The sequence below is a fragment of the Hylobates moloch genome, unplaced genomic scaffold (assembly GCF_009828535.3).
Source record: "Hylobates moloch isolate HMO894 unplaced genomic scaffold, HMol_V3 SCAFFOLD_12, whole genome shotgun sequence".
NCBI classification, from domain to species: domain Eukaryota; kingdom Metazoa; phylum Chordata; class Mammalia; order Primates; family Hylobatidae; genus Hylobates; species Hylobates moloch.
Genome location: NW_026652287.1, coordinates 65,438,686 through 65,455,399, shown reverse-complemented (window position 1 = coordinate 65,455,399; position 16,714 = coordinate 65,438,686). Strand labels below are relative to the sequence as shown.

Sequence of the window (16,714 nt, the reverse complement as noted above, 5' to 3'; positions counted from 1 at the left end):
CTAAATATATATATATATATATATATATATATATATATATATATATATATAAAGCAAATATTGACACAAATGAAGAGAAAGATAGACTATAATAGAATAATAACAAAGAGTTTCAATATTTTCACTTTCAATAGTGGACAGATCATCCAGACAGAAAGTCAATAAGGAAACACTGGACTTGAGCTACACTTTATACCAAACAGACCTAACAGACGTGTACAAAACATTCTATCCAACAGCAGCAGAATACATATACTCTTCAAGCACAAGTGGAACATTCTCCAGGACAGATCATATGTTAGGCTACAAAACACAACTTAACAAATTTAAGAAAACTGTATCAGGCATCTTTTCCAACCACTATAATATGAAACCAAAAATCAATAATAGGAGGAACTTCAGAAAATTCACACATGTGAAGAAGTTAAACAGCATGCTCTTAAACAACCAAAAGGTCAAAGAAGAAATTAAAAGGAAAATCTAAAAATATCTCGAAATACACAAAAATAGAAACACAACATCCTGACACTTATCAGATGCAGCAAAATCAGTTCTAAGAGGAAAGTTCTTAGCAATAACTGCCTCCATCAAAAAAGAAGAAAGATCTCAAATAAACAGCCTAACGTTACATCTCAAGGAACTAGAAAAAGAACAAACTAGGCAAAAAGTTAGCAGGAAGAAGAAAATAATAAAAATCATAGCAGAAATAGAGACTAGACAAAAAAAGAAAAGTTCAATGAAACCAAGTTGGTTTTTTAAGAAGGTAAAACAAGATCAACAAACCCTTAGGTAGATTAGGAAAAAAAAAAAAGACAACAAAATCCAAAATGAAAAAGGAGGTATTACACAAATACCACACAAATACAAATGATCATGAGTCTACTATGAAGTTATATGCCAAAAAATTGGATGACCTAGAAGAAACGAATAAATTCCTAGACACATACATCATACTAAGACTCAATCATGAGGTAAAAGAAAATGTGAAGAGACAAATAACAAGGAAGGACATTGAATAAGTAATAAAATGTCTCCCATCAAATAAAATCCCAGGATCTAATTGCTTCACTACTGAATTCTACCAAACTTTTAAAGAAGTACTAATACCAATCCTTCTCAAACTCTTCCAAAAAATTGAAGAGATGGGAATACTTTTAAACATATTTATGAGGCCAGCATTACTCTGATACCAAAGCCAGACAAGACATTACAAGAAAAGAAACTATAGGCCAATATCCCTGATGAATATAGATATAAAAATTCTAAACAAAATATTAGAAAACTAAATTCAACAACACATTAAAAGAATGATTCATCATGACCAAGTGAGATTTTGAGGTGCAAGGATGGTTCAACGTAACCAAAACAATAATCTGATATACCACATTAACGGAATGAAGGACAAGAACCATATGATCATCTCAATAGAAGTAGAAAAGGCATTGAACAAAATTCAACATCCTTTCATGATAAAAGCCCTCAACAAATTAGGTATAGTAGGAATGTGCCTCAACACAATAAAGGCCATATATGACAAGCTTACAGCTAAAATCAAACTCAAAAGTGAAAAGTTCTAAGATCTGAAACAAGACAAGGGTGCCTACTCTCACCACTTCTGTTCAATATTGTACTAAAAGTCCCAGTCAGAGCAATTAGGCTAAAAGACGAAAAATAAAATACACCCAAATTGGAAAGGCAGAAGTTAAACTGTCCCCGTCTGCAGATGAAATAATCCTATATATAGAAAACCCACCAGGCACTGTGGCTCATGCCTGTAATCCCAGCACTTTGGGAGGCCGAGGCAGGTGGATCACCTGAGGTCAGGAGTTTGAGACAAGCCTGGTCAACATGGTGAAACCCCATCTCTACTAAAAATACAAAATTAGTCAGGCATGGTGGCACGCGCCTGTAATCCCAGCTACTCAGGAAGCCGAGGCAAGAGAATCGCTTGAACCCAGGTGGTGGAGGTTGCAGTGAGCCAAGATTGCACCATTGCACTCCAGCCTGGGCAACAAGAGTGAGACTCTGTCTCAAAAAAAAAAAAAAAAAAGAAAACCCTAAAGATGCCACCAAAAACCTGTTAGAACTAATAAATTCAGTAAAGTGGGTGGATACAAAATCAACATACAAAACTCAGTTACATTTCTATACACTAATAATGAACCACTCAAAATAGAAAGCAAGAAAACTATCCCATTTACAATAACAAATAAAATAAAATACTTAGAAATAAATTTGACGATGGAGGTGAAAGATCTGTACCCTGAAAACTATAAAACATTGATTTAAAAAATTGAAGAAGAAACAAATAAACAGAAAGATATCCTATGCTCATGGATTAAAATAATTAATATTGTTCAAATATTCATACTACCCACAGCCATCTACAGATTTAATGCAATCACCATCAAAATTTCAATAATAATTTAACTATACATTTAAAAATACCTAAAAGGGTACAATTGGATTGTTTATAACACAAAGGATAAATGCATGAGGTGATGGATATCCCATTTACCCTGATGTGATTATCACACATTTTATCCCTATATCAAAATATCCCATATACTCCATATATATAAAAATATATACTATGTACTCACAAAAATTAAAAATTAAACATTTTCAGGTCCTAAATATCTTTGTTAATTTTCTACCTCGATTATCTGTCTAATACTGGCAATGAAGTGCTGAAGTCTTACCCTACTATTGTGTGGGAGTCTAAGTCTCTTTGTAGGTCTCTAAGGACTTGCTTTATGAATCTAGGTGCTCCTGGGTTAGGTGCATATATATTTGGAATAGTTGGGTCTTCTTACTGAATTGAGCCCTTTGCCATTATGTAATGCCCTTCTTTGTCTTTTTTGATCTTTGTTGGTTTAAAGTTTGTTTTGTCTAAAAATAGGGTTGCAACCCCTGCTTTTTTCTGATTTCCATTTGCTTGGTAGATTTTCCTCCATCCCTTTATTTTGAGCCTATGCATGTCATTGCATGTGAGATGGGTCTCTTGAAGAAAGCATACCATTGGGTCTTGTTTCTTTATCCAGCTTGCCATTCTGTGACTTTTAAATGGGAAATTTAGCCTGCTTACATTCAAGGTTAGTGTTGACATGTGTGGATTTGATCCTGTCATTGTGTTGTTAACTGCTTATTATGCCAACTTGTTTGTGTGGTTGCCCTGTAGTGTCACTAGTCTATGTACTTAAATGTGTTTTTGCATCAGCTAGTAATGGTCTTTCCTTTCCATATTTAGTGCTCCTTTCAAGATCTCTTATAAGGCAGGTCTGGAGGTAAAAAACTCCCTCAGCATTTGCTTCTCTGAAAAATATCTTATTTCTCCTTCACTGAAGAAGCTTAGTTTGGCTGGATACAAAATTAAGTGTAAAACTCAAAAGTATAAAAACCCTGCAAGACAACCTAGGCAATACCATTCTGGACATAGAAACTGCCAAAAATTTCATGATGAAGATGCCAAATGCAATCACGACAAAAGCAAAAACTGACAAATGAGTTCTAATTAAACTTAAGAGCTTCTGCATAGCAAAAGAAACTATCAACAGAGTAAACAGATAACCTACAGAGTGGGAGAAAATATTTGCAAACTATGCATCTGACAAAGGCCCAATAGCCAGCACCTGTAAGAATCTTAAACAAATGTACAAGAAAAAAACAAACAACCACATTAAAAAGTGGGCAAAGGATATGAACAGACACTTTTCAAAAGAAGACATGTGTGTGGTCAACAAGCATGAAGAAAAGGTCAATAGTGCTAATCATTAGAGAAATACAAATCAAAACCACAATGAGATACCACCTCACATGAGTCAGAAAGGACATCATTTAAAAGTTAAAATATAACATGCTGGCAAGGTTGCAGAAAAAAAGGAATGCTTATACACTGTTGGTGAGAGTGTAAAAGAGTTTAACCATTGTGGAAAGCAGTGTGGCAATGCCTTAAAGAGCTAAAAGTGGAACTACCATTACACCCAGCTGTTTCACTACTGATATACCAAAGGAATATAAATCATTCTACCATAAAGACACATGTACGCTAATGTTCACTGCAGCACTATTTACAATAGCAAAGACACTGAATCAGCCTAAATGCCCATCAATGGTAGATTGGATAAAGAAAATGTGGCACATATATTCCATGGAATACTATGAAGCCATAAAAAACAAGATCATGTCATATGCAGAAACATGGATGGAGCTGGAGGCCATTATCCTTAGCACACAAGAACAGAAAACCAAATACTGCACATTCTCACTTGTAAGTGGGAACTAAATGATGAGAACACAAGAACACAAAGAGAGAAACAACAGACACTATGGCCTACTTGAGGGAGCAGGGCAGGAGGAGGGAAAGGATCAGGAAAAATCACTATTGGGCAATAGGCTTAGTACCTGGGTGACAAAATACTCTGTACAGCAAGCCCCTGTGACATGAGTTTATCTATGTAATAAACCTTCATGTGTACCCCCAAACTTAAAATAAGTTTTTTATAATTAAAAATTTAAAAAAAATAAAGATTTTTTAACAATTCCAGTGACATATTAAACAGAAATAGAAAAAAATCTTAAAATTTGCATGAAACCACAAGTGACTCCCATATAGCCAGACTAATCATAAGGAAAAAAAAAAGGCTGAAGGCATCACATTACCAGATTTTAAAATCTGCTACAAAGCCATAGTAAACAAAACAGCATGGTACTGGCATAAAAACACACACATAGACCAATGGAATAAAATAGAGTCCAAGTTTATGCTCAACTTATTTTTGAAAAAGATGCCAAGAGCACACAATGAGGAAAGGATATTCTCTTCAATTGTGCTGAGAAAACTAGATATCCACATTCAGAAGAATAAAATTAGAGCCTCATCTCCCACCATACAAAACTCAAGGTTATCGGCAAAGCCTGAGTCCTCTCTTCCTGCTCTCTTCCCCAGACAACATGAGCTTCACCACTCGCTCCACCTTGCCCACCAACTACCCATCCCTGGGCTCCATCCAGGTGCCCAGCTATGGCACCTGGCCAGTCAGCAGCACAACCAACATCTATACAGGCACTGGGGGCTCTGGTTCCCAGATCTCCATGTCCTGCTCCACCAGCTTCTGAGGCTGCTTGGGGTCCAGAGGCCTGGCCAGAGGGATGGCTGGGGGTCTGGCAGGAATGGGAGGCATCCAGAATGAGAAAGAGACCATGCAAAGCCTGAAGACCACCTGGCCTCCTACCTGGACAGAGTGAGGAGCCCAGAGACCAAGAACTGGAAGGTGGAGAGTAAAATCTGGGAGCACCTGGAGAAGACAGGACCCCAGGTCAGAGACTGGGTCCATTATTTCAAGACCATCGAGGACCTGAGGGCTCAGATCTTCACAAATACTGTGGACAATGTCCACATTGTTCTGTAGATTGACAATGCCCATCTTGCTGCTGATGGCTTTAGAGTCAAGTATGACACAGAGCTGGCCATAGGCCAGTCTGTGGAGAGTGACATCTATGGGCTCTGCAAGGTCACTGATGACACCAATGTCACTCGGCTGCAGCTGAAGACAGAGATCGAGACTCTTAAGGAGGAGCTGCTCTTAATGAAGAAGAACCATGAAGAGGAAGTAAAAGGCCTATAAGCCCAGATTGTCAGCTCTGGGTTGATCGTGGAGGTAGATGCCCCCAAATCTCAGGACCTCGCCAAGATCATGGCAGACATCTGGGCCCAATATGACAAGCTAGCTCGGAAAAACTGAGAAGGGCTGGACAAATACTGGTCTCAGCAGATTAAAGAGAGCACCACAGTGGTCACAATACAGTTGGCCAAGGTTGGAGCTGTTGAGGTGATGCTCTCAACAGATGAGCTCTAACATACAGTCCAGTCCCTGGAGATTGACCTGGACTCCATGAGAAATCTGAAGGCCAGCTTGGAGAACAGCCTGAGGGAGGTGGAGGCCTGGTACACCCTGCAGATGGAGCAGCTCAGTGGGATCCTGCTGCACCTGGAGTTGGAGCTGACACAGACCTGGGCAGAGGGGCCGCACCAGGCCCAGGAGTAGGAGGCCCTGCTGAACATCAAGGTCAAGCTGGAGGATGAGATTGCCATGTATCACCGCCTGCCAGAAGACATCAAGGACTTCAATCTTGGTGATGCCTTGGATAGCAGTAACTCCATGCAAACCATCCAAAAGACCACCACCTGCCAGATAGTGGATGGCAAAATGGTGTCTGAGACTAATGACACCAAAGTTCTGAGACATTAAGCCAGCAGAAGCAGGGTACTCTTTGGGGAGCAGGAGGCCAATAAAAAGTTCAGAGGTTAAAAAATAAAACAACTCAAAATGGATTAAAGATGTAAAAATAAGATCTGAAACTGTAAAACTACTAGAACAAAACAGGGAAAAGCTCCATGACATTGGTCTGGGCAATAATTTTTTTGGATATAACTGCAAAAACACAAGCAACAAAGGCAAAAATAGATAGCATTATATCAACTAAAAAGTTTCTGCACAGCAAAGGGAACAACAAAGGGACAACCTATAGGATAGAAGAAAATCTTTGCAAACCTCACATCTGATAAGAGTGTAATATACAAAACATAACATAAGGAACTCCAACAAGTCAATAATAAGAAAACAAATAACCCAATTTAAAAATGGGCAAAGGACTTGATAGATAACTTCCCAAAACCCTGTCTCTATTAAAAATACAAAAATTAGCTGGGTGTGGTGACTTGCTCCTGTAATCCCAGCTACCTGGGAGGCTGAGGGAGGAGAATCACATGAACCTGGGAGGCAGAGGTTGCAGTGAGCCAGGATCGTGCCATTGCACTCCAGCCTGGGTGACAAGAGCAAAACTCTGTCCCAAGATCCGGTGAAGATGTGGAGAAAAGGGAATCTTCGTATGCTGTTGGTGAGAATGTAAATTAGCACAGCCATTATGATAAAAAATTGAAAACAGATCTACCATATGATCCAGCAACCCACTACTGAGTATGTATTCAAGGGAAATGAAATCAGTCTGTTGAGGTATCTGCACTCCCATGTTTATTGCAGCATTATTCACAATAACTAAAATGTGGGAATCAACCTAAATGTCCATCAGTAGATGAACGGATAGAGAATGTGGTATATAATCACACAAGGAAATGCTATTCATCCTTTATAAAGAAGAAAATCCTGTCATTTGAACAACTTAGAAGAACCTGAAGGATGTTATGTTAATTGAAACAAGCCAGGCACAGAAAGACAAATACCACATGATCTAACTTATATATGGAATCTAATAAAGTTCAACTCATAAAAACAGAGTAGAATGGTGGTTACCAAGGGTAAGGGGAAGGAGTTTGGGGAGATGTTAGTCAAAGACACAAAATTTCAGTTAGGAGAAATAAGTTCAAGAGACCTATTGTACATCATGGTGACTACAGTAAATAACGACCTATTGTATGCTTGAGAATTGCTAAGAGAGTAGATTTTAAGTATTTTTACCAAAAACAATAAGTATGTGAGGTAATGCATACGTTAAAAATAGCTTGATTTAGCCATTCCACAACATATACCTGTATCAGAACACCATGTTGTACGCCATAATTATATACAATTTTTACTTGTCAGTTAAAGGAAATTAACAAAAGAAAATAAGCTATTTTAATCTATTATCTTCTTATTAACACAGTAAAGGTTAGAGATAGAGTTCTCAAGGACTATTCCTCATTTTCCTACCTGCTAATGTCATTAATTCCCTTAATGAGGGGCAAACACCAATTAGACTAAGTATTATAGGACAAATATCTGAGGCAGAGGTAAAATACTGATTACAATTCATAATAAAAATAAATAAACCATGACCTTATAGTTGAACAAATGTGTCTTGATTTGGAAAGTAGTAGCCGGGCGCGGTTGCTCACGCTTGTAATCCCAGCACTTTGGGAGGCCGAGGTGGGCAGATCACAAGGTCAGGAGATCGAGACCATGGTGAAACCCCGTCTCTACTAAAAATACAAAAAAATTAGCCGGGCGTGGTGGCGGGCGCCTGTAGTCCCAGCTACTCGGAGAGGCTGAGACAGGAGAATGGCGTGAACTCAGGAGGCGGAGCTTGCAGTGAGCCAAGATCCCGCCACTGCACTCCAGCCTGGGCGACAGAGTGAGACTCCGTCTCAAAAAAAAAAGGAAAGTAGTAAAGAGGGTCTTCTAGAATCAGAAAGTAAACTAGAATCTATTAAAAAGGTTACAGTACTTTTCATTTTATTAAAGAAAGAGGTGTATTGTGTCTGTAGTGCTTGTGTTGTCTGAGCAGGGGATAAAATGGATCATATATGTGACTTCACCAATACAAACCAAGATGTACTGAAACCCAACCAGGGCCAAAATAGAAAGAGAATCCAAGGCGACACACTATCGAGTTGGCAATAGAAGGGCAACTGTAGGCCTTCACGTTTCTCCACCAGTACATGTTCCTATCATAAGTGTCATAAAGAATTACATGCTAAGTAACAACAGTTAGGTCAACTATGGACTGCATATATGATGGTGGTACCGTAATATTACAATGGAGCTGAAAAATTCCTATCACCTAGTGACATCTTAGCCATTGTAACGTCTTAGTGCAATGCATTACCTTTTCTATGTTTAGATCTGTTCAGATACATAAAGACTTACCAGTTACAACTGCCTACAGTGTTCAGTACAGTAACATGTTGTGCAGGTTTGTAGCCTAAAAGCAATAGGCTATACCACAGAGCCCAGGTGTGTAGCAGGCTAACCCATCTAGGTTTGTATACGTCCTCCAATGTTCACACAATGACAAAATCACCTAGTGACAGACTTCTTCAGACGTATTCCCATCATTAAGCAACACATCTATACGTTGTTACATGGGGTCACAAAGAGTCCTGCAATACCTAATGGATAGGTGTTTTTCAAATTCCAGGACTCTGTTTAGAACGAGGAGATAGAATCACAACCAGGGTAAGTCTTCCTGTGTTCTGAGCAGTGGAGAAGAGATGTATGTACACAGGCAAGAATGATACGGAGCTAGCAACTAACGGGGAACGTTTCCCCAGGTGTGGATTTAGAAACGGGAGAAAACAAAGGCAAAGTTGTACCAAAGGATTGGCTTCCTTTAAGATGTATCCAAGTTGACTAAGACAACAAGCAAACCATTTGTAAGATGCTTCTGGGCTGCTTCATGCCTTATCCTCTGTAACTGTTGACCCACTTTGTATATATAGTGAACTTTGTCCACCTCCCTGGAGACCCCACCTTACCCAAGCACACACAAAAATAGTGCCAGATTTTGACTTGGCATTGCTCTCTGGACTTTGATCTGGTGGCCAGGGATGCAATCCTTAGGTGTTGGTCTTAGAGTCTGCAAACCACAACTTGGCACTATAAGCCTGCCAGGGGCAGAAGTGAGGGTTAAATCCATCAGTCTTTTAAGGTCATGCAGGGCAGTTGATCTAGAATGGGGCTGGTAAACCCTTCCAGGGACTATTCAGTCTACCTTTTTTTCAGTCTAATTTTTGGATCAGAAAACAGAAGAGAACCACACCCTTGACAAAATGGTAGAAGCATATTTAGTATACAACCTTATATTTTACCAGTTCAACAAATGCTTATTCCAATTTCCCTACATTATCTTGTAAGACCAGCAGAAATTTCAATCTTGTGCCTCAGGACCTACATATCTGAAACAGTGTTGATCAGACCCTAACACAGGTGCTATCTATGGGATATATGAATCTGTCCTTCCTGTAGGTTGCTAGCTACAAACTTCAGGAGTCTACGGCCTTCTATCAAACATCTCTCAAAACTCCAGACAGTCATCTGAGGCTGTTGTCAGAACAGGCTGGAGAGACTCTAGATCAGCTTTCTCATAGCTCATGGAAAGAAATTCCTCTCTTGAGAAACCAGGAAATTCAGTAAAATTGCAATGACCTCACTTGGAAGCAGAGGGGTTTGGTCAAATTATAAAGCATCCTTAAGAGTATGAGCTCACCACTTTTGCTTGGAAGATACTGTTGTCTTCTTGAATTTCCTCCTATCTCACAGCTACTCCCTCCCTGTATCCTTTGCTGGTTCCTCCTCTTTCCCCAACTTCTAAATATGGCAATGCCCCCAGGCTGACTCTGATCCTGATCTCTAACGAAAGCCATTCCCCAGTGGTTATCTTAGACACTATCAGGGTTTTGTATATTACCTGTGTATCTTATGACTCTCAAATTTTTATCTCTAATTTTCTCTTCTAAACTCCAACATTTATATAACATTTCCATGCGGATGACTCATAAGCACCTCTAAATTAACATATTCAAAACTGAATTACTGATTTCCTTCACTACTCCCCCACGCCCCACCTGAACTTATTCTACCTGAAATCTTCCTCATTTTAATTGCTGCAACTTCATATTTCTGGTTGCTGAGGCCAGAAACCTTGAGGTTTTCCTCGACTCCTTTCTCACACAACTCATTTCCTATTGGGAAATACTATTGGCTCCATGTTTAAATTACAGTCACGTGTTGCTTACTGATGGGGATGTGTTCTGAGAAACGTGCTGTTAGCCTATTTTGTTGTTACATAAACGTCACAGAGTAAATTTACATAAACATAGACAGTATACCTGCTACACACCTCGACTACATGCTATCGCCCATTGCTCCTAGGCTACAAACCTGCACAGCATGTTGCTGTACTGAATACGGTAGGTGATTGTAGCACGATCGTAAGTATTTGTGTATCTAAACATATCTAAACATAAAAAAAGTAAAGCAAAAATATGGTATTATAATCTTATGGGACCACCATTGTTTTATGTGGTCCAGTCATTGACTGAAATGTGATTATGAGATGCATGACTGTGTATCTGGAAATCTACCATACCTCATTCCTATAGCTGCTACCATCTGATGTGAACCACCATTCTCCCCAGGCCGTATTACTGTGACAGCCTTCTAATTATTCTCTCTGCTTTCACATGTGGCTCTCTATAGCCTACTCTGTACATAACAGCCAAAGTGAGCTTTTAAAGATAGAAGTCATACCATGTCACTCCTCTATTCAAAACCATCTGGTGGTTTCCTGTTTTACTCAGAGTAAAATCCAATGTGTTCACAGTGGCCTAAAATGCCCTACAGGACCTGACCTTCATTTTCTCTCTGACCTCCTGCTACCCTCCTCCACCTCCCTCAACTACAGCAATACTGGCCTGCTTCTCTGTTCTTCTTAAAAACCAGGTATACATTTATCGTAAGGCCTTTGTACCATTTCCCTCCAGGATATCTACATTGTCAGCTTCCCTTTCTTCTGCATATCTTTGCTTAGATGTCTTCTCCCTGAGACCTACTCTGACCTATTGAAACTGTGACTGTACCCCTGTCTTCCCTAGCATTCCCAATCCCCCTTACTCTGCTGGGTTTTTTTAATAGCAGTTACCTCCTAATATGTTATAAAATGTAGACATTTAGTATGCATTTCTTTAATTGTCTGCCTGTCTCCTGCCCCCAGCTAGAATTTAAGATCCGCAAGCACGGAGATTTTTATCTGTTTTGTTTACTAATGTACATCAAGCACCAATAACAGTGATTGTCACATAGTAAAGCACTGAAAAACTATTTAGGATTACTGAATGTGGGATGAAATTAACCTATGAAGAAAGACTAGAGTTCATGGAGCAAAAGAAGAGAATAAGCTAAAACAGGAACGAGAACATCTCAGAGCCAAAGAACAGTACTAAAAAGTTATCCCAAGTTATACGCTTTACTGAGGGCTGTCAGGCAACAACTAATCAGGCATTTGCTTTTATCATAGGAGGTCAGGCAACCAAGCAAAGAAGGATGCTGACCTCAAGAGTATTTATGACAAAGCACCTACTATCTGCTAGATATTCATGGAGTTAACATAAAGATGATGGAAGCAAATATCTTGGCCTTTTCACATAAGAGATATATGCCACTAAACACTGGTAGCTTAAGCCTGCCTTTTCTCTCAGTCAGGAGATGGGTTCATCTTAATACCTTATGTACATTCTGACCTTTTAGCAATTTGAAGAGACACTGTTTACATAGGGCAAGCACTACTTACCAAGAGGTGAGTGTAGGATTTCTTTAGAACAACTGATATGGTTTGGCTCTGTGTCTGCATCCAAATCTCATCTTGAATTGTAATCACCATAATCCCCACATGTCAAGGGAGGGACCAGATGGAGGTAACTGAATTGTGGGGGCAGTTTCCCCCATGCTGTTCTCATGATAGCAAGTGAGTTCTCAGAGATCTGATGGATTTATAAAGGGCTCTTCCCCCCTCACTCGGTACTTCTCCTTCCTGCCACCTTGTGAAGAAAGTGCCTTGCTTCCCCTTTACCTTCTGCCGTGATTGAGGGTTCCTGAGGCCTCCCCAGCCATGCTAAACTGTGAGTCAATTAAACCTCTTTCCTTTATAAATTACCCAGTTTTGAACAGTTCTTTATAGCAGTATGAGAATGGACTAATAGAACAGCTTACCATAGAGACTGCCAAACCATACACCTCTCAAAGAGTGGGAAAGAAAATTACCAGGTTGGTGCAAAAGTAATTGCGTTTTTGCCATTCTTTCAATGGCAAAAACCACAACTACTTTTGCACCAACCTAATAGTATTATCCAGGGGGTACAATGATCAAAAATACAATACAGATAGCTGTATTTTTAATATGTTGTTTAATAAGAAAGATGCAGTCTATTAAAACATCATTTTCAATCTTAACTATTGAGCCCAAATTAATTATGATGGTCTTGAGTTCCTTTGAATACAGCACACAATTTGAAAGTCCACAACGGGCAAGTGGCATGATACCTCCTGAAGGGGATAGGTGAAGGAGAAATAAAAGTAACCACTTATTCTTCTACTAGGGCCATAAGATGGGAATATATGTAACACTGCAAGTACTAGGGTGGTTGTTTTTGCACATTTTCACTGAAAGCAACCTTAATTTTTTTAATAGCTTCAGTGTCTAATAAGATGGCTCTTGTTTAAAGGAAATCTGCCAAGTTATTGAATAGGAAAATCTTGAACTGGCTTAACCATGTAAAGAAATAACTGTGAAATTAAAAATAAAGTTAAAATAAAAAGGGCTTGAAATTGAGTGAAAACATGACTATAGTCATAGGAAGTGTGGTCTCATGAACACAGCCCTGGATTCTTCAATAGGTTCTCCCACATGAGATCTTGAGTTAGCTATATGCTGCTTGTCTAAGCTTATTATTTGTAAAATGAGAGTGTTGTACTATATGATCTTTTATGTTCCCTTTTCAAGCACTAGCACTCTGTTCCTGTAAAAACAAATAATGAAAAATCACATCCTATGTTTTTTATATACATATAAATCTATATATTAAATAAATCTATATAAAAATCATAAGTATATAATATAAATTTATAGTCATATTACATATATTATATTTTAGTATATATTAAATATAAATATACTGTATATATATTGTAAATCTAGCTTACGTCTGCATTAATAGACTGAGTAGCAATACAACAGTGATTCTATCTTACTTCTATTTCATCAATAACCAATTTTTTTTGCCTTCTGTAAGGCATGAATGATTGAATGCCTGAAAACTACAAACAGCTTATAAAGAGAATTTCATGACGATTTAACTGTTTGCTAATCTAATGATCATAAAGATACGGTGGTTATTGCAAGTTTTTCAAAGGTAAAAGAGTACAAATTTTACATTCACTTCTACATGTGAGGTTTTAAAAAGGAGATCTGAGTATAATGGGTAGCATATGTACAAAAGTTGCACTGGTGGTCATAGGAAGGACATATTTTATTCAACCACAGAATAGACAGATATGTAAAACATACAAAAAGTAACAACACAAGTAAGACTTCCCCATGGAAGGCTCACATTCCCATTCCTCTAAACTTTTGGAAGAGAAAAATGTCACTAATAAAAAAATAACTAAGGTCTTCATGGCATATTCAGAGCTGGAAACACCCGTTTAGTCACTTGATGTATGTCCCACTTCAATAATTGCCACTGTTATGTAAGTAGGAAAAAGAAACTTAGTAAAAGTATACACTGAATATGAAAATGGGCCCCTATTTACTGAGCTTTATTTACATATTTGAAAAGTATACCTAAATGAAAACCTACACAAAGAGTATTCAACACATTCCCAAGACATTAAACAAAATGGGGGGGGGGGTGGAGCCAAGATGGCCAAATAAGAACAGCTCCGGTCTACAGCTCCCAGCCTGAGCGACACAGAAGACGGGTGATTTCTGCATTTCTGTTTGAGGTACCGGTTTCATCTCACTAGGGAGTGCCAAACAGTGGGTGCAGGACAGTCGGTGAAGCGCACTGTGCGCGAGCCGAAGCAGGGCGAGGCATTGCCTCACTTGGGAAGCGCAAGGGGTCAGGGAGTTCCCTTTCCTAGTCAAAGAAAGGGGTAACAGACGGCACCTGGAAAATCGGGTCAGTCCCACCCTAATACTACACTTCTCCAACAGGCCTGGAAAACGGCACACTAGGAGATTGTGTCCCGCACCTGGCTCGGAGGGTCCTATGCCCACGGAGTCTCGCTGATTGCTAGCACAGCAGTCTGAGATCAAGCTGCAAGGTGGCAGCGAGGCTGGGGGAGGGGTGCCCGCCATTGCCCAGGCTTGCTTAGGTAAACAAAGCAGCCAGGAAGCTCGAACTGGGTGGAGCCCACCACAGCTCAAGGAGGCCTGCCTGCCTCTGTAGGCTCCACCTCTGGAGGCAGGGCACAGACAAACAAAAAGTCAGCAGGAACCTCTGCAGACTTAAATGTCCCTGTCTGACTGACAGCTTTGAAGAGAGTAGTGGTTCTCCCAGCACGCAGCTGGAGATCTGAGAACGGACAGACTGCCTCCTAAAGTGGGTCCCTCACCCCTGAGCAGCCTAACTGGGAGGCACCCCCCCCGCAGGGACAGACTGACAACTCACTCGGCCGGGTACTCCGAGACAAAACTTCCAGAGGAACTATCAGACAGCTGAATTTGTGGTCTCACGAAAATCCGCTGTTCTGCAGCCACCACTGCTGACACCCAGCCAAACAGGGTCTGGAGTGGACCTCTAGTAAACTCCAACAGACCTGCAGCTGAGGGTCCTGTCTGGTAGAAGGAAAACTAACAAACAGAAAGGACATCCACACCAAAAACCCATCTGTACATCACCATCATCAAAGACCAAAAGTAGATAAAACCACAAAGATGGGGAAAAAATAGAGCAGAAAAACTGGAAACTCTAAAAAGCAGAACACCTCTCCTCCTCCAAAGGAACGCAGTTCCTCACCAGCAACGGAACAAAGCTGGATGGAGGATGACTTTGACGAGTTGAGAGAAGAAGGCTTCAGACGATCAAACTACTCTGAGCTACGGGAGGAAATTCAAAACAATAGCAAAGAAGTTAAAAACTTTGAAAAAAAATTCGAAGAATGGATAACTAGAATAATCAATGGAGAGAAGGGCTTAAAGGAGCTGAAAGCCAAGTTTCGAGAACTACGCGAAGATTGCAGAAGCCTCAGTAGCAGATGCGATCAACTGGAAGAAAGGGTATCGCTGATGGAAGATGAAATGAATGAAATGAAGCGAGAAGGGAAGTTTAGAGAAAAAAGAATAAAAAGAAATGAACAAAGCCTCCAAGAAATTTGGGACTATGTGAAAAGACCAAACCTACGTCTGATTGGTGTACCTGAAAATGACAGGGAGAATAGAACCAAGTTGGAAAACACTCTGCAAGATATTATCCAGGAGAACTTCCCCAATCTAGCAAGGCAGGCCAACATTCAGATTCAGGAAATACAGAGAATGCCACAAAGATACTCCTCGAGAAGAGCAACTCCAAGACACATAATTGTCAGATTCACCAAAGTTGAAATGAAGGAAAAAATGTTAAGGGCAGCCAGAGAGAAAGGTCAGGTTACCCACAAAGGGAAGCCCATCAGACTAACAGCTGATCTCTCGGCAGAAACTCTACAAGCCAGAAGAGAGTGGGGGCCGATATTCAACATTCTTAAAGAAAAGAATTTTCAACCCAGAATTTCATATCCAGCCAAACTAAGCTTCATAAGTGAAGGAGAAATAAAACATTTTACAGACAAGCAAACGCTGAGTGATTTTGTCGCCACCAGGCATGCCCTAAAAGAGCTCCTGAAGGAAGCACTAAACATGGAAAGGAACAACCCATACCAGCCACGGCAAAAACATGCCAAATTGTAAAGACCATTGAGGATAGGAAGAAACTGCATCAACTAACAAGCAAAATAACCAACTAACGTCATAATGACAGGATCAGATACACACATAACAATATTAACGTTAAATGTAAATGGGCTAAATGCTCCAATTAAAAGACACAGACTGGCAAACTGGATAAGGAGTCAGGACCCATCAGTGTGCCGTATTCAGGAAACCCATCTCACATGCAGAAACACACATAGACTCAAAATAAAGGGATGGAGGAAGATCTATCAAGCAAATGGAAAACAAAAAAAGGCAGGGGTTGCAATCCTAGTCTCTGATAAAATAGACTTTAAACCAACAAAGATCAAAAGAGACAAAGAAGGCCATTACATAATGGTAAAGGGATCAATTCAACAAGAAGAGCTAACTATCCTAACTATATACGCACCCAACACATGAGCACCCAGATTCATAAAGCAAGTCCTGAGTGACCTACAAAGGGACTTAAACTCCCACACAATAATAATGG

At 39.7% G+C, this 16,714-nt stretch overlaps 1 protein-coding gene and 1 pseudogene across 2 annotated transcripts in view; one reads left to right on the top strand and one right to left on the bottom strand.

The window, feature by feature from the left end:
- MSRB3 (methionine sulfoxide reductase B3) overlaps window positions 1-16,714 on the bottom strand; it is a 200,525-nt gene that overhangs the window by 47,763 nt on the left and 136,048 nt on the right. The window lies entirely within an intron of this gene.
- LOC116478961 (keratin, type I cytoskeletal 18-like) lies at window positions 4,954-6,251 on the top strand (annotated as a pseudogene).